General features: G+C 48.6%; 1 protein-coding gene across 1 annotated transcript in view; it reads right to left on the bottom strand.

The window, feature by feature from the left end:
* Positions 1–16,853, bottom strand: part of PPM1E (protein phosphatase, Mg2+/Mn2+ dependent 1E) — a 119,036-nt gene extending 102,183 nt beyond the window's left edge. Inside the window, exon 1 of the mRNA XM_087717081.1 lies at positions 16,696–16,853. The gene's annotated coding sequence lies outside the window, so the exon portion shown is untranslated. The remainder of the gene's footprint in view (positions 1–16,695) is intronic.
* Between the last annotated feature and the right edge of the window lie 4,487 nt (positions 16,854–21,340).

Here is a 21,340-nt window from a genome sequence, read left to right as displayed (position 1 = left end):
AAAGCCACCAAGCTCAGAGAGCACCAAGAACCCCACAGTCTCCCCCCCCCCTCCTCCTCCTCCTCCTTCTCCTTCACTCCACAAACCCCACTCCCTTCTAGCACTGATGATGCTGCCTAGTTGGGTCCTGAAACGTCTGCAAGAAAACCACCAAGCTCAGAGAGCACCAAGGACCTCACAGTTCAACCTCGAGCTATAAATACGAGATGTTCTCACCAAGCATGGAAAAAACACTTGTAGACACATACGGCCACCTCAACACGCCCTCGAACAAACCGCCAAGCGTGCAACTCTCCAAAACGAACAGTGTGCAAGAAATAATAATGCTTTACTCCTAATGACTTTCTACATCACCTAATTAGATTTGTTAATAACATTCCTAATGACTGCCTGGCCATTGTAAAAGAAGAAGAAAAAAGTAACATGAGATAAACAAAATTTTTCTCTTTCTTCCCCCCCAAACGTCCTTGTCAGCGTTACTTTCGCACTCAGAATGTCTCTTCAAAGTGCTAATTGGTGCTTTTGGCATTGTGCATCCCAAATGAAAGGAAACAGCCCTAATCAGGATAAAATCTAATTTGCTACAGATAAAATACTGTTACTATTAGAGCTTTAAAGTGATTTTTATGCCTTCCTAATTTGCAAATGCAGAGAAGTTCAAACGGGCTAGCTAGCGGGTGGGGAAAAAACTCTACATTCTACCTTGAGCCCGGAACAGCGGTCACCAACTGGTGGTCCGCGATAAAATTTTGGTGGTCCACAAAAAAATTATTTGCATTTTTTTGTATTGCACTGTAGGAAGTTATCACCCATCCCTCGCCGAGGAAAAATGAAATATCCTAGGAAATATTGAAAAGGCAGAATATTTCTCTGCATGTTTTAAAAGACAAAATAGCTGCCTGTAGCTTCCTGCCCATCCTCACTTTGCCAATGGGCCATTAAGAAGGCCAAGCTAGTCCCTTTACATAACAAAGAGTTCTCCACTTCAGCTCCAGGGGGGGAATGGGATTAAAGCATGATAATATTGGCCCCAACTGACCACATGGCATCTGAGAACTCAACCAAACCTGGATTCAAAACACAGCCTAGAGAGTTGCCCCTGCATGGCCCCCATGGGAGTCTGACAACCAATCAGAATACATTTCCTACACAGGAACAGGAAACAGAGAGGTGGGACTGAACAGGGTATAAAAAGCCTAGCAAGCCCCTCCCTCAGCCCTTCTCTTCTTCTCCACCAACATTGAAGCATTTGATCACCTTTTCTGTTCAGGGCTCAAGCCAAGTGGTCCTGTCCACCATTAAAGCATCTTTCCAAGCAGCCTCCATGTCTCCAGTGTCTTTTTCCCCACGGAGCTGAATCCAGAAGGACATTTCTTTCATCAGCACTAAATCAGGGGTCCTCAAACTACGGCCCCTGGGCTGGATACATACAATGAATGCTTGTGTTGCTGCAGAGAGTCTCCCCCTTCGGGGTCTTTTTGTGTGGGTCGGAGGGGGGCAGAAATTCCAACTTGGGGTCTGCTTCTGCCTCCTGGTGGGGGGCTTTGGGCGAAGGCTGGAGGGAAGCACCGCTGGTGGCGAAGAGCCGGAGGGCCTCGTTCCAGTGGGACCGCATCTTGGCCTGGAACTGGCCGACTTTCTCAGCCCGCTGAGGCTCCAGGTGCCAGCACCTGGCCTTGCACTCCCGTACGACTTTCCTCTGCTTGGACAGCCTATGCTGGTAGTCCTCAGTGAGGTGCTTCTGCTGAGCCTCCTTCTCGGTCAGATCCAGTTTGAACTGAGCCAGCTGTTGTGCCAACTCTTTCTCATGGTGCTTGCTTAACTCCAGCAACTGCTTCCTCTTGGGGCCCTAAGGAGCCCGGGCGGGGAGGCGAGGAGGGGCTGGGAGGGGAGGGGCGAGTAGAGGCCAGCGAGGTTCCCCCTCGATGTGAGTGACATCGAGTTGGCCACGCCCACCCAGTCACATGACCACCTAGGCACCCCACCCACCCAGTCATGAGGCAGATCATATTAGTGGTCTGCGGGATTTAAAATTATGAATTTAATGGTCCATGAGGTCTGAAAGCTTGTTGACCTCTGGCCTGGACGATATATTTGGGGGTAAATAGGCAGTAATTTGGACTAAAGTCACCCAGCTGGCTTTCATGCCTAAGATAAGACTAGAACTCACCATCTCCGCAGTGTTTTTCAACCTTGACAACTTGAAGATGTCCGGACTTCAACTCCCAGAATTCCCCAGCCAGCATTCGCTGGCTGGGGAATTCTGGGAGTTGAAGTCCGGACATCTTCAAGTTGCCAAGGTTGAGAAACACTGTCCTAGTGATTGGTCTAAAGTCACCCAGTGAGCTTTCATGTCTAAGGCGGGACTAGAATTCACTGCCTCCTGGTGATTGGCCTAATGTCAGCCAATGGGCTTTCATGCCTAAGGCAGGACTAGAATTCACTGACTCCTGGTGATTGGCCTAATGTCAGCCAATGGGCTTTCATGCCTAAGGCGGGACTAGAATTCACTGCCTCCTGGTGATTGGCCTAATGTCAGCCAATGGGCTTTCATGCCTAAGGCGGGACTAGAATTCACTGCCTCCTGGTGATTGGCCTAATGTCAGCCAATGGGCTTTCATGCCTAAGGCGGGACTAGAATTCACTGCCTCCTGGTGATTGGCCTAATGTCAGCCAATGGGCTTTCATGCCTAAGGCGGGACTAGAATTCACTGCCTCCTGGTGATTGGCCTAATGTCAGCCAATGGGCTTTCATGCCTAAGGCGGGACTAGAATTCACTGCCTCCTGGTGATTGGCCTAATGTCAGCCAATGGGCTTTCATGCCTAAGGCGGGACTAGAATTCACTGCCTCCTGGTGATTGGCCTAATGTCAGCCAATGGGCTTTCATGTCTAAGGCAGGACTAGAATTCACTGCCTCCTGGTGATTGGCCTAATGTCAGCCAATGGGCTTTCATGTCTAAGGCAGGACTAGAATTCACTGCCTCCTGGTGATTGGCCTAATGTCAGCCAATGGGCTTTCATGTCTAAGATGAGACTAGAATTTACCATCGCCTGGTGATTGGCCAAAAGTCACCCAGTGGGTTTTCATGCCTATGGTGGCACTAGAACTCACCATCTCCTGGGGATTAGGCTCAAAGTTACCCATCCACTTTCATACCTAAGGTTGGACTAGAACTCACTGTCTCCTGATGGAAGCAGAGAATGGAGTAGGCCCAGCTTTCCCGAATAAATTTCTTCCCGATTCCTTTTTTCTTTCTTCTGACTCTTTCAAAGATACATTTTTTACATGAAGCAGATGTCCATAAGCTATTTTCTGAATTAATGTCTCATTTTAGCTGGCTTTAAAAAAATAATCTGCATTTTTCCGGTTCTTTCCTGAATATTCTTTTGCTTTTCATGATAAAACACTCTTTCAACTCTACCTTGAGACTGGACTATATATTTGGGGGTAAACAGGCAATAATTTGGACCAAAGTCACCCAGCTGGCTTTCATGCCTAAGGCAGGACTAGAATTCACTGCCTCCTGGTGATTGGCCTAAAGTCAGCCAATGGGGCTTTCATGTCTAAGGTGAGTCTAGAATTCACCATCTCCTGGTGCTTGGCCTAAATTCCGCCAGGGCGTTTTCATGCCTATGGTGGAACTAGAACTCACCATCTCCTAAAGTCACCCAGTGGGCTTTCATGCCCAAGGTAAGACTAGAACTCACCATCTCCTAGTGATTGGCCTAAAGTCACCCAGTGAGCTTTCATGCCCAAGCTAAGACTAGAACTCACCATCTCCTGGTGATTGGCCTAAAGTCACCCAGTGAGCTTTTATGCCCAAGGTAAGACTAGAACTCACCATCTCCTGGTGATTGGCCTAAAGTCACCCAGTGATCTTTTATGCCCAACGTAAGACTAGAACTCACCATCTCCTGGTGATTGGCCTAAAGTCACCCAGTGAGCTTTTATGCCCAAGGTAAGACTAGAACTCACCATCTCCTGGTGATTGGCCTAAAGTCACCCAATGGGCTTTCATGCCCAAGGTAAGACTAGAACTCACCATCTCCTGGTGATTGGCCTAAAGTCACCCAGTGAGCTTTCATGCCCAAGGTAAGACTAGAACTCACCATCTCCTAGTGATTGGCCTAAAGTCACCCAGTGAGCTTTCATGCCCAAGGTAAGACTAGAACTCACCATCTCCTAGTGATTGGCCTAAAGTCACCCAGTGAGCTTTCATGCCCAAGGTAAGACTAGAACTCACCATCTCCTAGTGATTGGCCTAATGTCACCCAGTGAGCTTTCATGCCCAAGGTAAGACTAGAACTCACCATCTCCTAGTGATTGGCCTAAAGTCACCCAGTGAGCTTTCATGCCCAAGCTAAAACTAGAACTCACCATCTCCTAGTGATTGGCCTAATGGGTTTCATGCCTAAGGTGAGACTAGAACTCTCAACCTCGTTTTGAAACCAGCACCATAACCACCAGACAAAACTGGGCTTCCCCCAACCATTTTCTTCAACTGGACCAGGATTTAGCAGTACCATTTAGACTTATATACTGGCGACAGGAAGGGCATCCGGCTATTAAAACACTCCGCTAGTTCTATACAGGTGCCCTCACTCTACCCTGCCTGGGATTATGAAGATGGTAATGAGGTTGGTTTAGGCTTACATGCTACTTCACAGTGTTTTACAGCCCTCTCTGAGCTGTTTAGAGTCAGCCTCTTGCCCCTAACAATCTGGGTCCTCATTTTACCAACCTCGGAAGAATGGAAGGCTGAGTCAACCTTGAGCTGGTCAGGATCAAACTGCTGGCAGTGGGCAGAGTTAGCCTGCAATAGCACTCAAGACTTATATACTGCTTTATAGCGCTTTACAGTCCTCTCTAAGCGGTTCACAGAATCAGCCTCTTGCCCCCAACAATCTGGGCCCTCGTTTTACCGACCTCGGAAGGACGGGAGGCTGAGTCAACCTTGGGACGATCAGGATCGAACTTCCTGGCTATAATTTTATTTTTCCCACTGGAAATCCACCCCTACTCCCACACCATTCAGAGGGTGTTCATCCCAAATTGTGCAACTAGAAGTCGGTAGAGATTCTCAGTCCTCCAGGCCAGAGACGAGGTGGCGCAGTGGTTAAATGCAGCACTGCAGGCTACTTCAGCCGACTGCAGTTCTGCAGTTCGGCTGTTCAAATCTCACCGGCTCAAGGTTAACTCAGCCTTCCATCCTTCCGAGGTGGGTAAAATGAGGACCCGGATTGTTGTTGGGGGCGATATGCTGACTCTGTAAACCGCTTAGAGAGGGCTGAAAGCCCTATGAAGCGGTATATAAGTCTAGCTGCTATTGCTATTGCTACTGCTACAGGTCATAGAAATCCATTCCAGTAGGGAAAATTGAGACTACAGGAACCAGGAGCATTACTCAAGGTGACCCTGAGATCACAGATGGACCTCCAAGTGGCCTCAACGACCCTCTAAAAGAATGCAATGTTAGGCCTGCTGCCATATTCCTCTTGGATTTCTGGCCTGCCACACTTTCTATTATTCTACTATGCCTTTTTCTATTGTGGGAAAATGGGAGGTGGGGATTGTATGGAGTTAGATGAGAGGTAGCCATAACAACATTCTTTCTCGAAAGCCAAGGTCATCTTTTGTCTTTGCACCTCTCCACCTGACCGGAACTGGAGGGATGAAAGCTGCCAGCACGGCAGTGGGAGATTGGACCATGGGATGGAGTTGTGGGTGTGGGGGGCAAGATCTTGGACTTTCAACTAGAAGGGGAAAACCGGGAAGCTTTCAGATTCGGGTTTCCCCAGATGCGCCAACATGGCTCTCTTCATCAATTGGAACTTTGAGCAATACTTTGCCTTGGACTCTGATTTAATTATGGATGCTATTTGGAACCCTGACAAAAAAAATGACCAGCTGCCTGCGAGGAGTGTCAATCCTTCCCTTCCCCACCATCCAATCAGATCCGAAGAAGCTTCGATGAGAAGGAGTGAAAGGTCTTTAAAAGAGGAAAAAAACACAAGGAAGCCCAGTTGCCTCCAGAAAAAAGCACCTTTGCGGACCTTCTTGGGAAGCTTCCAATGAGGAAGGATTTTTGGCTTGGCTTTTGAGCCAGACCCGAGGACCATCGTCCTTAAAAGTCCTCCTTTCGCGGGACAGTCCATCTTCTCCTTTTCCCTCGCGGCCTTCTTTGGCAACAAGAGGCTTGTTTTAGAGAGCAAAGAAAGAAAGAAAGGCCCCGTTGATCACCTCTTTATTTCTGAACAAGCCCCCTCTTCCTGTTTACAGCGCTGAAAGGTTTTCCCGTCGGCTTCCAAACGCTGGCAAGACATTTGGGGACACGGTGGGCGCTCCGTGCCAAATCCCACGGCATTCCTCCGAGTCTTGGGGCTGTTTTCTTTCGCTCAAGGCCTTCTTTTCGCCTTGAACAAAAGCGTCCGAAATCATGCGCTCCAGTAACCCGTTCGATCCTCCCCCCACACACACACACACACCGCCCCACCTCCTCTTCTCTCTTCTCATTTATCCATCTGTTAAAGGAGGATCATCCAGCAATCATTCAATTCAGTTCAATTGGTTACCAAGGGAGCCCTCCCGTCGTAGGAAATTTCCCCCAATTTGATGGCATTAACGGGATGTGGATAATCAACAGGGAAAAGGGAGAGCCGTCTGGAAAAAAATTCATTTACCGACAGGCATCGTTCGGCAAAGGTATGGAACGAACCGGATTGGCCTCGTGGTTAAGGCACCAGGCTCGAAAACGGGAGACGGTGAGTTCTAGTCCTGCCTTAGGCCACAAAAGCCAGCTGGGTGGCTTTGAGTCAATCACCAGGAAGCAGTGAGTTCTAGTTCTGCTCTAGGAATGAAAACCAGCTGGGCGACTTCGAGCCAATCACCAGGAGACTGTGAGTTCTAGTCCTGCCTTAGACATGAAAATGGGCTGGGTGATTTTGGGCCAATCACCAGGGGACTGTGAGTTCTAGTCCTGCCTTAGGCATGAAAATGGGCTGGGTGGTTTTGGGCCATTCACCAGGAGATTGTGAGTTCTAGTCCTGCCTTAGGCATGAAAATGGGCTGGGTGATTTTGGGCCAATCACCAGGAGACAGTGAGTTCTAGTCCTGCCTTACGCATGAAAATGGGCTGGGTGATTTTGGGCCAATCCAAAGGGGACACTCAGTTCTAGTCCCACTTTAGACATGAAAGCTGACTGGGTGACCTTGGGCCAATCACCAGGAAGCTGTGAGTTCTAGTTCTGTGCTAGGAATGAAGATGAGCTAGGTGACTTTGGGCCAATTGCTAGAAGACTGTGAGTCTTAGTCCCACGGTAGCCATGAAAGCTGAATGGGTGACTCCCACGCTCTCAGCCCAGCCCACCTCACAGGACTGTTGTTCTGGGGAAAATAGGAGGAACGTGTGTTAGATCTGTTCGCTGCCTTGAGTTATTTGTAAAAAATAATAAAGGCCAGATACAGTAGAACCTCTGGTCACAAATGCTTCTTCTTGTTGTTAGTTGCGAAGGCGTGTCCGACCATCGCAACCCCATGGACCACGTTCCTCCAGGCCCTCCTGTCCTCTGCCATCCTCTGGAGTCCACTGAAGCTCACACCAACTGATTCGGTGTCTCCCTCCAGCCACCTCCTTCTCTGCCATCCCCTTCTTCTTCTTTTGCCCTCCATCGTTCCCAGCATGAGCCTCTTCTCCAGGGAGTCCTTCCTTCTCCTTAGGTGGCCAAAGCCTTTGAGTTTCCTCTTCAGGATCTGGCCTTCTCAAGAGCAGTCAGGGTGGATCTCCTGTAGGACTGACCGGTTGGATGGCCTTGCAGTCCAAGGGACTCAATGCAGGAGTCTTCTCCAGCACCGGAGTTCAAAGGCCTCCATTCTTTGGCCCTCAGCCTTCCTTATGGTCCAGCTTTCACATCCACCCATTGCAACTTGGAAAAACACAGCCTTGACTATGCACACTTTTGTTGGCAGGGAGATGTCTCTGCTTTTTAGGATGCTCTCTAGATTTGCCATTGCATTCCTCCCCAGGAGGAATCTCTAGGACTGACCGGTTGGATGGCCTTGCAGTCCAAGGGACTCAATGCAGGAGTCTTCTCCAGCACCAGAGTTCAAAGGCCTCCATTCTTTGGCGCTCAGCCTTCTTTATGGTCCAACCTTCACAGCCATCCATTGCAACTGGGAAAATCATAGTCTTGACTAGACGCCCTTTTGTTGGCAGGGAGATGTCTCTGCTTTTTAGGATGCTGTCTAAATTCTTACCACAACTTCTTACTTAAACCCTTACTTACTTACTTACTTATTTACTTATTTACACGCTTCTTACCATGACTAAATTGGGTTCCAACCAAAAAATGCACTTTTTTTTTTCACAGCCAATTTCCCCTTTGGTGCCATTTTTTTTTTTTTGTAAGCGCCAATTTCCCAAAATTAAGTTCGGGTCACGACCAAATCAGGCTGCAAACTAAGTTATGGAACGAATTACAGTTGTGACCAGAGGTTCTACTGTACAAATGAATAAATGAAGGTAAGCCAAGGTACGCATTCCACATCTTAACCCTGGGAAATGTTTTTCTATTTGATGAGGTTGCAAGATAAGGCTGGTCTTAGCAGTCAAAGTTGGAGAAAATCTAAGAACAAAACCTTTTGTTTGGACCAAGCGAAACTTCCTCTTCCTATTTAATTGATTGTTGGTGTTACGATATATCAAGTCAATCCAAGTCCTGGGGAATTCCTGCAGTTTTCTTAGGAAATATTTTCAGAAGAGCTTTGCCATTGTTTCCTTCCTAAGGCTGAGATAGAGGGGCTGGCACAGCTGGCTTTGTGCTCAAGGCAGGACTAGAACTCACTGTCTCCTGGTGATTGGCTCCAAAGTCACCCAGCTGGCTTCTGTGCCAAAGGTGGGACTAGAACTCACAGTCTCCTAGTGATTGGCCCAAAGTTACCCAGTCATAGGTTTGATGCCTAAGGTGGGGCTAGAATTCAGTGGCTCCTGGTGATTAGTCCGAAATTACCCAGGTGGCTTTCATGCCTATAGGAGAGACTAGAATTCACAATCTTCTGGTGATTGGCCCATGGTCACCCAGCCTTTTGTGCCTAAGGCAGGATTAGAACTCACCCTCTCCCGGTGACTGGCTCAAAGTCATCCAGTCACCTTTCATGTCTAAGGTGGGACTAGAACTCACCTTCTCCTAGTTATTGGCCCAGTTACCCAACCGGCTTTCGTGCCTAAGGCGGGACTAGAACTCACAGTCTCCTGGTTATTGGCCCAAAGTTACCCAGTCATAGGCTACATGCCTAAGGTGGGACTAGAACTCACAGTCTCCTGGTGATTGGCCCAAGGTCACCCACTTTTTCATGCCTAAGGTGGGACTAGAACTCACCTTCTTCTAGTTATTGGCCCAAGGTCACCCACTTTTTCATGCCTAAGGCAGGACTAGAACTCACAGTCTCCTGGTCATTGGCCCAAAGTTACCCAACTGGCTTTCGTGCCTAAGGCGGGACTAGAACTCACAGTCCCCTGGTCATTGGCCCAAAGTTACCCAGTCATAGGCTACATGCCTAAGGTGGGACTAGAACTCACCGTCTCCTGGTGATTGGCCCAAGGTCACCCAAGGTTAAAGTAGAACTCAGATTCTCCCAGCCTGTAAATCAACACTTTTCCCGTTAGATCGAACTGGCTCTGTATTTAATCAATTACTGATCCATAAAAGGAACTCTTCACTATTTGGGAGCTGTTTGACATTTCTTTGGAAGCCCCAGAAGAGAAGCTTGCATTTATCACGGTGGATTTCCCAAAATGTTAAGACACATAACAAGTGCCTTTTGGATAACGGCACTGAAACTGCTGAGGAGAGATTCTATGCCTCCATAGGCCGACTCTCTAGCTTTAAAAGCAATTTCTCACATCACCCCTCAATTATCCTTTGTGGCAGTAGGCAGTTGTCTGCAGAGATTTATTTTATCACTGCGAATCAGGCCTTCCACCGCAAATTCCCCTCAGCACGGCTCTAATTTTCAAGGGGAAGCTTCCAGGGAAAAGTCGAAGTGAGGACAATTAACAGGAACGGAGAAAACCCATCTCAACAACGGTTCATATGGCTGTTGTGGCCCGCTAGTGGCCAGCCCAGCAGATTCGGGCAGTGAGGAGGGTTGGGGAGGAACCTGGGCCAGTCCTGGAGTCTGGGGAAGGCTCTGTGTTGGAGGCAGAGAGGGGGCCAGGGCTGTCCGACAGTTATCAGCTGCCTTCGGAGTCAGACATCAGTGAGGCAGAAGAACAGCTGGAGCCTGTTCCCAGTGTGCGCAAGAGCAGCTAAAGAACAGGGGTCGACTTGGGAGAAAGGCCGTAGGTGGACGTGAATGGCCCCTCCCAGAGGAAATAAAAGAGGAGCGAAAGGGGAGTGGAGTTTGCAGGAGACCATTAGTTGGTGATTCTCTGAAACTTCTTGCCAAGTTTTGCAGAGATCGTCCTGGCTTCTCTCCAAGCCAGATGAGGTCTGTGACTGTGAATCCTCCCTTGAAAGACTTTGCTGGATGAGAATGAGCAGAATTCACCATAAAATAACAAAAGGGGTTTTTGTCAGGAGAAGGAGTTTTCTTCATGCTCTCGGGAAGATTCAAAACAATGGCATCCAGTTGAGTCAAGTACAATGAGGACTAGTGCGATACAGGCAGTCCTTGGCTTACAACCACAATCGGTCATAGGATGTTTTTACTGCAACCTTCTGACAAGCAAAACCAATGGGGAAGCTGGATTCACTTAACGACCGAGTTACTAACTGGACAACAGCAGGGATTCCCTTAAACGGCTATGTCAAGGAAGGTTATAAAATAGAGCATTGAATGAATTTTGTCTCACTTGGCAGTAGCGACTTTGGCCTCAATTGTGGTCGTAAGTAAAGGACAGCCTGTATCGGGGGGGGAGGGAGGGATGACCCAACAGATCATGGCTTGTCTAGTTTAGGAATAAAACTAGCTGTCTGTTGAATTTCACACTTCCGATCTCCTTTTTTAAAGAGACAAATACATTTGACAGGTGTGTTTCTCTCTCTCTCTCTCTCTCTCTCTCCCTCTCTCTCTCATATCTATGTCTCATCTATCATTATCTATTTCCTATCTAATCTATATTTATCTGTCTCTGTCTCTGTCTCTCTCTCTCTATCTTCTATCTAAGTCTCATCTATTATTATCTAACTATTTTCTATCTAATCTATATCTATCTGTATATCTCTCTCTATCATATCTATCTATCTATCTATCTATCTATCTATCTATCTATCTATCTATCTATCTATCTACTATCATTATCTATTTCCTATCTAATCTATATCTATCTGTATCTCTCTATCATATCTATCTATGTCTCATCTATCATTATCTAATCATTGCCTATCTAATCTATATTTATTTGTATATCTATCTATCTATCATATCATATCTATCATCTATCTATCTATCATCTATCTATCTATCTATCTATCTATCTATCTATCTATCTATGTCTCATCTATCATTATCTAAATATTGCCTATCTAATCTATATTTATCTGTATATCTATCTATCTATCATATCTATCTATCATATCTATCTATCTATATCATATCTATCTATGTCTCATCTATCATTATCTAACTATTGCCTATCTAATCTATATCTATCTGTATCTCTCTCTCTCTCTATGTCTCATCTATCATAATATATTGCCTACCTAATCTATATCTATTTGTCTGTCTGTCTGTCTATCTATCTATCTATCTATCTATCTATCTATCTATCTATCTATCTATCCATCCATCTATCTATCATCTATCTATCTATCTATCTATCTATCTATCTATCTATCTATCTATCTATCTATCTATGGAAACTATCTATCTATCTATCATCTCTCTCTCTCTCTCTCTCTCTCTGCGGCCTCTTCTCATTTTTCCAAATCCTTCCTTCCCCCAAAAGATAGCTATATCCTTAGCCGATTCCCCTTAAAGCAAGGAAGATTCTCACAGTAATTTAAAAAACCAAATCGTTTTAACTAAAAACTCCTTCTGTTCTGATTATGGCAGGTCGGGTAATTAAACTGCTGCCAGGTTGAGAAGCAGGACGCGGCAGAAGAACTGATCTGGAAAACGTTTTGCTTAGACCCCCAAAGTGCCAATACGAGAAGGCGGAAAAAAAAACATTATTCCTAAACCCTGGCTCCTCTGCCTGAACCAAAGGAGAAGTCACAGCCGAAACGGACAACCGAAAATCTTATTTTACTCCTGGAATAGCCTTTCTAGCATCTTTCATTACAGTGACCACTTATGGTTTTTCAACACGCCGAGTCTATTTTCGAAACAGCCCTTCATCTCTCTGATCAGATTTAAAGAGGGAGGGGGGGGGGAAATACCTCCTCCCAACCATGTTGCACAGCCAGCCAGCCAGGATGAAAACAAAGCATCGGTGACCAATTTGGAGGTTAGGTCTGTTAAGTTTAGCCACCAAGAAAAAAACACCCACCTGTCTCCTGCCAGATGCTTCGAAACCTCAATTCAAAAATTTTCAGGCCAATTTTAGGCACCTAGTTACACCCAGCTGCGACAGGGAGCAAAACTTCCCTCCCACCCTTGCAGGGTTTAGGAGAGAGTCTCCTGGGAACGGGGGAATTCTAGTTCAGCCGCGCCTCCGATCTTGCAAATGCATTTAGACAACCGGCCTGATTCCTCTGGTTTGAATCCTCATTTCATCACCGCTAGCTAAAAGGCTGATCGGATTATGCATCAGTTTGCGGGGTGGGGGGGCTCCCCGCCTGCCCCTCTCAAATTGCTCACTGTCAAATTAACTCATTTAAGAAGACCCTCCACTACCCCCTCCCCTCTCCCCACTCGAGCCTAATTCATTCCTGCAGGAATTTCCCACTCGGGTGGGAAATTTTAGCATAATTTTAGCCGGCTTTTTCTCTCCCCCCCCCCTAATTTCAAAACTGAAATTAGGAAATCTGGATTATGTCGAGCCAGGTTGGAAAGTTGATCTTTGATCCCAGAGTAGAAATACCCCATTGGATTGGGGGGGGGGGAGATTTTATTCGTCCCTGTTTCCTGGGATGAAATAAAGCCATTCGGGCTCTTTTGCACCCACTTTCCAGTCCTTATTTAAAAAATAAATAAATGTGTGTCCGAATTGGGCAGCCCTGTAAAATCGGTGGAATGAAGAAATAAAATAAACTAGGCATCGACTGTTCACCCAAACTGAATCTTTGCAAATCTCTAAATCGGTTAGGCAGCTCTCCGTGTCAATCAAAGTTTTTATGCGTTTTTTTTAAAGTACCTCTTTTTAATTTTATTTTTTGTTTTATGCCTATTTTGCTAGCCATTTATCTATTTCAACCTGGGGGCGGATTTCCTGCATTCTCCCAGCTAACTGGGTTTCCCTCCAACCCCATATTCCCCCCCCAAAAACCTTTTCCTGAAATCAAACCTTCCCCTCTCTTGTAAAATAGGGCCATTTAATCTATTTATTTATTTTGCAAGCAACCTTTCGACTTCATGTCAGCCTTTGCCACGAGGGGAGGGAAATCTTATTAGAGATATCAAAATCCAACCCTCTTTCATCTCGGGATTATTCACAGAGATAAGACTATGGATAAGAACCTTTTATTTATTTATTTTAGCCATACGTGAGAACTCCAGGACTTCCGCAATCTTTTTTTTAAACATAAAATGCAATGTGCTTTGGTAACCAGATTAGAATCGCTGACATCCAGCCATCCTTTCCTATTAACATCAAGGCTCGGTTCCAAAAGGAGGAACAGCGGGGAAGAGCCTCTCTTTAAAACTAGCTGGGATGTTTTTCCTCCCGCAGGCAGCATCGATTAATTTCCCTCCATGACTGTGTTTGTGTATGTGATGCCCCACAGTAAAAATAGACCGGAGAAAATCAAGGAATCAACAGCAATGAAGGGAAGATGCAAACCCACACCAGACTGAGATTTATATATGCAGGTGAAAATGCAGAGGGTGAAAAAAAAACCGGCTGGGACGAGCGGGAGCGGAACATTTGAAAAGGCGCCGAAATATTTTCTGCCCAGAGTCAAAACGATTTCCCCTTGCGTGTTCAAAGGGGGCTTTTTAGCAGAGGGCTGGAGGTGGAGAGGAAGAGGGGGCAGATTGCACTTTGCAAATGCTCAGGGGTCCTCTTGTTATTTGAAGAGGCTAAAGCTCTCCTTTGAGCCTGAGGGCGAGATAATTCTGCATGTGCATATTTTCATGTAATGTCATGTAATGTGTGCACAAAGACACACACACACAACATGAAAATAGCTAAAAAGGCTTCCTTCCTTCCATTCATCTTCCTACCTACCTTCCTTCCTTCCTCCCTCCCTCCTTCCTTCTTCTCTTCCATCTTTCCTTCTCATCCTTCCTTCCTCCCTCCCTCCTTCCTTCTTCTCTTCCATCTTTCCTTTCCTTCCTTCCTTCTTTCCTTCCTTCCTCCCTCCTTCCTTCTTCTCTTCCATCTTTCCTTTCCTTCCTTCCTTCCTCCCTTCCTCCCTCCCTCCCTCCTTCCTTCTTCTCTTCCATCTTTCCTTCTCATCCTTCCTCCCTCCCTCCCTCCTTCTTCTCTTCCATCTTTCCTTCCTTCCTTCCTTCCTTCCCCATAGCACTTAGACTTATCTATCACTTCACAAAGCTATTTACATCTCGCTCTAAGCAGTTTATCAGCCTATCACCCCAACAATGCCTATTTATTTGCATATGTGTGTATATATATATATATATATATATATATATATATATATATATATATATATATATATATATATATATATATATATATATATATATATATACACACACACACACACACACACACACACACACACACACACACACTGTGAACTAGAGACCTACACACACTGTGCCTATATATTTGCGTGTATAAATATACACACACATATACACAAATATACACAGATATATACATATACATACATATATGCTACATACAAATAAACACACACATATTATATATATAGATGTATACATATATTCATACATATAAACACACACACATATTGTACACACATTTACACACACACACACACACACACACTGACTCGGCTCAGCTTTGTCAGGCCAAGTGGACAAGGAAAAGGGATCCACTGTGGGTCCAGGCAGAAAAAGACATTTTTTTCTCACCCCCCCCAAAAAAACCCCTCTATGTGGCCGGGGGACTCCGATTCCCATCATCCACAGACCTTAAGGTGTTCCCATCTTTTGCAGGGTGCCTGCTTGGGGAATAGCTGGTGGCTGTTTTTTGTTTTTTTTTTAGTGCTGATCAGCCTAACGGTCAGCCAAAATTGAACCTCCCCCCCCAGATAAAATAACCAATTTTAATAATAATGTTGGGTGTCCCATTCATAAATGTGGGAGGGGGACATCCTGTTTGTATTGGGGAGGAGGGGCAAGAGGGAAAAACGGAGGTTTTGGGACCCTTTTGATCTTGGAGACAGAAGGAAGAAGGGGATCAAAGCAGGCAACGTGATTGCAATGAAGAAGTGTGTAAGAATGCAGCTTTTATTCCAAAGTATTTTATCTGGCTTTTGCAAGAGGGGGGGGGGTTATGCTTCCCTCTAGAGAGGGTAGGGGAGAATGGGAGGTGGAGTCCACCCAGCTGCAAGGCAGCCTCTTCAGATGGGGCTGCAGCTCCAGAGAGAGGGGGTCTGTGTTATGGATATTGTAGTCCAGAGATCCTGCCGGTGGATCAACGGTGGATGGGCTGTGATTCCCAAGCGCAGGGGAGGGTGGGATTTGGAGTCCAACGTCCTCTCCAGACTGAGCTAGACCTCCCGAGTAAGACAGGGGGTGTATGGGTAGTGTAGTCTCTAGATCCTGGTGAGAACCTTCTCCACCAACAGTGGGCTGGGTCTTCCAAGCAGTGGAGCATAGGAGGTAGAGTCCTCACCTTTAGCAGATACAGGGAGTGCTAGAGATGGGGGAGTATGGATGATGTAGTCCCCCACCCTCTCCCAATGTGCAGGACTAGAGATTGCAAATTGGGGAGTATGGGTGATGTAGTCCCCCCACCCTCTCCTCAGATGCAGGGCTAGAGATCCCAAATAGGGGACTATGGGTGATGTAGTCTCCCATCATTTCCCGATACATAAAAGGAACCAGAGGTCCAAGACAGGGCAGTATGGATAGCGTAGTCCCCCCACCCTCTCAAACAACCTTTCCCGAGTCAGGAGTATGGATAGTGTAGTCCCCCCACCCTCTCAAACAACCTCTCCTGAATCAGGAGTATGGATGTTGTAGTCCCCCCACCCTCCTAAACAACCTCTCCCGAGTCAGGAGTATGGATAGTGTAGTAACCCCCCTTCCAAATCATCTCTCCCGAGTCAGGAGTATGGGTATTGTAGTCCCCCACCCTCTCAAACAACCCATCCCGAGTCAGGAGTATAGATAGTGTAGTCCCCCCCTCCCCCAGCCTCCCAAACCACCTCTCCTCAATCATGGGGCTACAGCTCTCTCCTGTGGACCATGGGACCTGGAGTCCAACCCTCCAGAACCCAACCAACCTTCCTTCCCCGGAGACATCGGGCGCTTCCTCCCAACACTCCCAAGAAAGCCGCCTTCCCCTCCCCGCCAGCAGCGGCGCCTGGGAGCTGGAATCCCGGTTCCCCCCCCCCCCCCCGAAAAAAAAACCCATCATCCCCGGCCGGCACTCACTACTTGTAGAGCTGCTGCACGCAGAGGTCCAGGCACTCGCCTTCCACCTCCTCCTCCGTGATGTGCTCCGAGAGCGGCCGGGGCAGCGAGGGCAGCGGAGGCAGCGGCGGGCAGGGGCTGGCCGGGCGAGGCGGCGGAGGAGGAGGGGCGGCGGCGGCGCGGGCTCGGCCGGAGGAGCCTCCTCGGGCTCGGCGTCCCCGGGAGGGCTGGCTCCGTCCGGTCCGGAGCCTTCCTCCCCCTCCTCCTCCTCCTCTCCCTCGTCTCCATCGCCCTCCGGTCCAGCAGCGGCTGCATCTTCCTCCTCTTCCTCCTCTCCACCTTCATCTTCCTCCTCTTCCTCCTCCTCTCCTTCCCCGCCCGCGGCGGCTTCTCCGTCCCCGCCAGGCGCCGGCTCTCCTTCCCCGGCTTCGCTCCCGGCCGCCGCCGCCGCCGCCTCTCCTTCCCCACCGCCGCCGCCCGCGGAGGAGCAGGAGGAAGCGGAGGAAGGCGAGACGGGCGCCGCTTCGAAGGGTCCGCGGAACTCGCCCAGGAAAGCCTCCAGGAAGCGGCGGTAGGAGCGCTCCTCCGCCAGGCTGCAGGGGCCGCCCGCGGCCATCGCTCCTCCGCGCACGGCCGGCAGCCCGACCCGAACCCGCAGCCCGAGCCCTGCGCCAGCCAGCCAGGCAGCCCGCGAGCGCGCAGCGCGGCCCCGAGCCGCCGGCCGGCCGGAATCCCCACGCCCCGCCTCCCCTGCGCGCGCCCGCTCAGCCACGAAGGAGGGAGGGAGGGAGAGGGGGAGCGCGCGCCCGCGCCCGGCTGGCTTCTTCCCCGCGGGAGGCTTTCCTCCTCCTCCTCCTCTTCCTCCTCCTCCTCCTTCTCTCTCCCTTCTTTTCCTTTCCCAGCGGGCAGGGGGCGTGCAATCCCCTTCCCCTCCCCTCTTCCCAGATTCTGCAAAAAGGGAGACCCCCCCCTCTCTTTGAGCAAGGTGCGAGGGGGCGTGCAATCCCCCTACTCTATTCCCGGACTCTTGCCAAAAGAGGGGAGGGGGCGATCCCCTTACCCTCCCCCCCCCGGATTCTGCCGCAAGGGAGACCCCCCTCCTTTAGCAAGGGGGCGTGCAATCCCCCTCCCTTCCCCTCTTCCCAGATTCTGCAAAAAGGGAGACCCCCCCTCTCTTTGAGCAAGGTGCGAGGGGGCGTGCAATCCCCCTACTCTATTCCCGGACTCTTGCCAAAAGAGGGGAGGGGGCGATCCCCTTACCCTCCCCTCCCCGGATTCTGCCGCAAGGGAGACCCCCCCTCCTTTAGCAAGGGGGCGTGCAATCCCCCTCCCTTCCCCTCTTCCCAGATTCTGCAAAAAGGGAGACCCCCCTCTCTTTGAGCAAGGTGCGAGGGGGCGTGCAATCCCCCTACTCTATTCCCGGACTCTGCCAAAAGAGGGGAGGGGGCGATCCCCTTACCCTCCCCCCCGGATTCTGCCGCAAGGGAGACCCCCCTCCTTTAGCAAGGGGGCGTGTAATCCCCCTCCCTTCCCCTCTTCCCAGATTCTGCAAAAAGGGAGACCCCCCCCTCTCTTTGAGCAAGGTGCGAGGGGGCGTGCAATCCCCCTACTCTATTCCCGGACTCTGCCAAAGGAGAAATCTCCCCCCCCCTTTTCCAAGAGGGGAGGGGGCGATCCCCTTACCCTCCCTCCCGGATTCTGCCGCAAGGGAGACCCCCCCTCCTTTAGCAAGGAAGCGTGCAATCCCCCTCCCCTCTTCTCGGACACTGCCAAAAGGGAGATCTCTCCCCACTTCCAAGTGGGGAGGGGCGTGCGATCCCCCCTTCCTTCCTCCTCTCCCCGGATTCTTCAAAAAGGAAGACACCCCCCACTCTTCTTTACCAAAGGGTGAGTGAGGGGGGACGTGTGTGTGATGATCCCCCTCCCCTTCTCCAGGATTGTGCAAAAGGAGGAGAAAAATAAAATCCTTTCCAATCGGGCAAAGGATGGGTAACTCCCTCCACTTCTCCTCCTGGAGTGTGGAAAAAAGGGAGACCCTCTTTCCAAGGGGGGGGAAGGGGTGTGCAATCCCACTCCACCCCGACACTGGAAAAAATGGAGACCCCCCTCTTTTAACAAGGAGTGAGGGGGCGTGCAATTCCCTCCTCTTTCCACTGTCCTACCAGACCCTGAAAAAGAGAGATTCCCCCTTTTACTAAAACGGGGGGAGGGGCATGCAATCCCCCTCACCTCCTCCTCCCTCTGGCCCTTTCCGCGGACTCAGAGAGACTCCCCCCTTTCCAAGCCAGGGGTTGGGAGCGTGCAATCCTTCTCCCTCCCCCCATCTCTTCCCTCCCTCTCCCCAGACTCAAAAAGAGACTCCTGCCTTTCCAAGGGGGGGGAGATGGACGGGCGTGCAATTCCCCCTTTCCCCTCACACACTGCAAAGAGGGACCCCACACCCAAACCCCACCCCCATGGGCCACCGGGGGACTCCGATTCCAATTGACTGATTAACAGAGTTAGAAGGGACCTTATAGGTCATCTAGTCCAGCGGTCACCACCTTATAGGTCATCTAGTTTGGCGGTCCCGAAGAAAACGTTGCAGAAAAAGGATTTGCATTTTTTTTAGATTGCACTAAATCAGGGGTCCTCAAACTACGGCCCCCCGGGACGGATACGTGCAATGAACGCTTGTGTTGCTGCAGAGAGTCTCCCCCTTTGGGGTCTTTTTGTGCGGGTCGGAGGGGTGCAGAAATTCCGACTTTTTATTTTATTTCTTTCGTCAAGCATGTATGATATAAGAATTTCAGTATAAAAAATGATTTTGGATACATGAAAAGGCTACGAATAAAAAGAAATATTAGGACAAGGATAGTAGCAGTGAGGGAGGGAATTCCTACCGGTTCGGACCGGTTCGACTGAACCGGTTGTGGTTTGGCGGCCTGGGTCAATGGAACCGACCCAGGGCTGCCACGCCCCCCAACTGGTTCTTCGGGCAGTGCATATGGTGCCGCCATCTTGTTTTTCACTTCTGTGCGCAAGCGCAGAACAATTTTTACAATTCCGCGCCCTCGAGCAAACAATTTCCCACGAGCGCCTACAATTTCACACCCATGAGCGAACCGGCAGTAGTGCCGGCTGGAACTCACCCCTGGATGGTAGACATGTTGGTGCGCTTATGCACGCCCCTTACAGACCTCTTAGGAATGGGGGTGAGGTCAGTGGTGGGATTCAGCCAGTTCGCACCTATTCGGGAGAACCGGTTCTTAACTTTCTAAGCAGTTCGGAGAACCAGTTGTTGGAAGAAATCTCCTTTTGTTTCCCCCATGCCCACACACACTTTACAGAGCTAATCCTGTAAAGAAGGCAGGAAGGAAACATTCTGCCTCTCCGGTTAACCCTTGTTACCTTGTAACAGCTAAGGTGAAGCGCCCACGAGTGGCGTTGAGTTGGCCACGCCCACCCAGTCACATGACCACTGAATCCCCGCCTACCCAGCTGGTCATCAGGGCAGAGAACCGGTTGTTAAATTATTTGAATTATGGGAAGTCAGGGTGGGGGAAGGTTTGGGGGGGAGGGGGGAGGGAGCGGAGTTTACTAAGTTGGAGGAGGGGTGTTGGATTTTAAGGTATTATGATTGTACATGTATACTGCTATTTTCTTCTTTTTTATGTATATTGAAATGGAATTATAAATACCATCAACACAAAAGGGAGTTTGCTCAGAAGCTGAAATACACCAAGTGAATTAGAGGAAGAGTGGGAAGCAGAGGAGAGAAGAAAGATAGGAAGAGAGGGATAGGAGAAAGGGTGAGGGGGGACAAATTCCAATGGATCATTTGTGCTACTGAATTGTGCCGCAATTTATAATCAGTCTGCGCGATTTTTTTACAGCAGCTGAGGATGTGATCAACAGTTTCATCAGCTTCTTTGCAAAGTCTGCATTTGGCATCATCAGAGGATTTTTCGATTTTGGCCTTAATGGCATTTGTGCGGATAGCTTGTTCTTGCGCAGCCAGGATTAGTGACTCTGTTTCTTTCTTTAATGTACCTGTTGTTAACCATAACCAAGTTTGTTCACTGTCCACTTTATCTTTTATTTTTTCCAGAAATTGGCCATGCAGTGCTTTGTTCTGCCAACTCTCCATTCTTGATTTTATCACATCTTTTCTGTATTCGTGTTTCGTCTGTTGGGCCTTCAGGAGATTTTTGTTCTTTACTTTGATTAATAGATGTTCTTGACTTTCTTTTAAATAATCAGCCAGTCCATGTTTTTCTTCTTCAACTGTTTGCTTCACTTGTAGTAATCCTCTGCCACCTGATTTTCGTGGCAGGTATAGTCTATCAGTATCACCACGTGGATGTAAACTGTAGTGCATTGTCATTAGTTTCCTGGTTTTTCGGTCCAAAAGGTCCAAATCAGCTTGTGTCCAGTTAACTATGTCAGCTGTGTATCTTATAACTGGTATTGCCCAGGTATTTATGGCCTTGATTGTATTTCCACCATTCAATTTAGATTTCAAACTTTTCCTAACTCTGTTGGTGTACTGATAATAGTTTTTACTTCTCCATGCTTGATATTATCCAACTGCAGAATGCCTAAGTATTTGTAGGCTTCATTTTCGTTGCATTTAATTAGTTGGCCATTGGGCATTTCAATTCCCTCACATGCAGTGATTTTGCCC

Source organism: Thamnophis sirtalis, unplaced genomic scaffold, assembly GCF_051295495.1.
Source record: "Thamnophis sirtalis isolate CommonGarterSnake01/CBP01778 unplaced genomic scaffold, rThaSir2_p1.2 scaffold_6, whole genome shotgun sequence".
Lineage (NCBI taxonomy): Eukaryota > Metazoa > Chordata > Lepidosauria > Squamata > Natricidae > Thamnophis > Thamnophis sirtalis.
The sequence above is the reverse complement of the archived record's forward strand: the minus strand, read 5'-3'. Positions and strand labels throughout refer to the sequence as shown.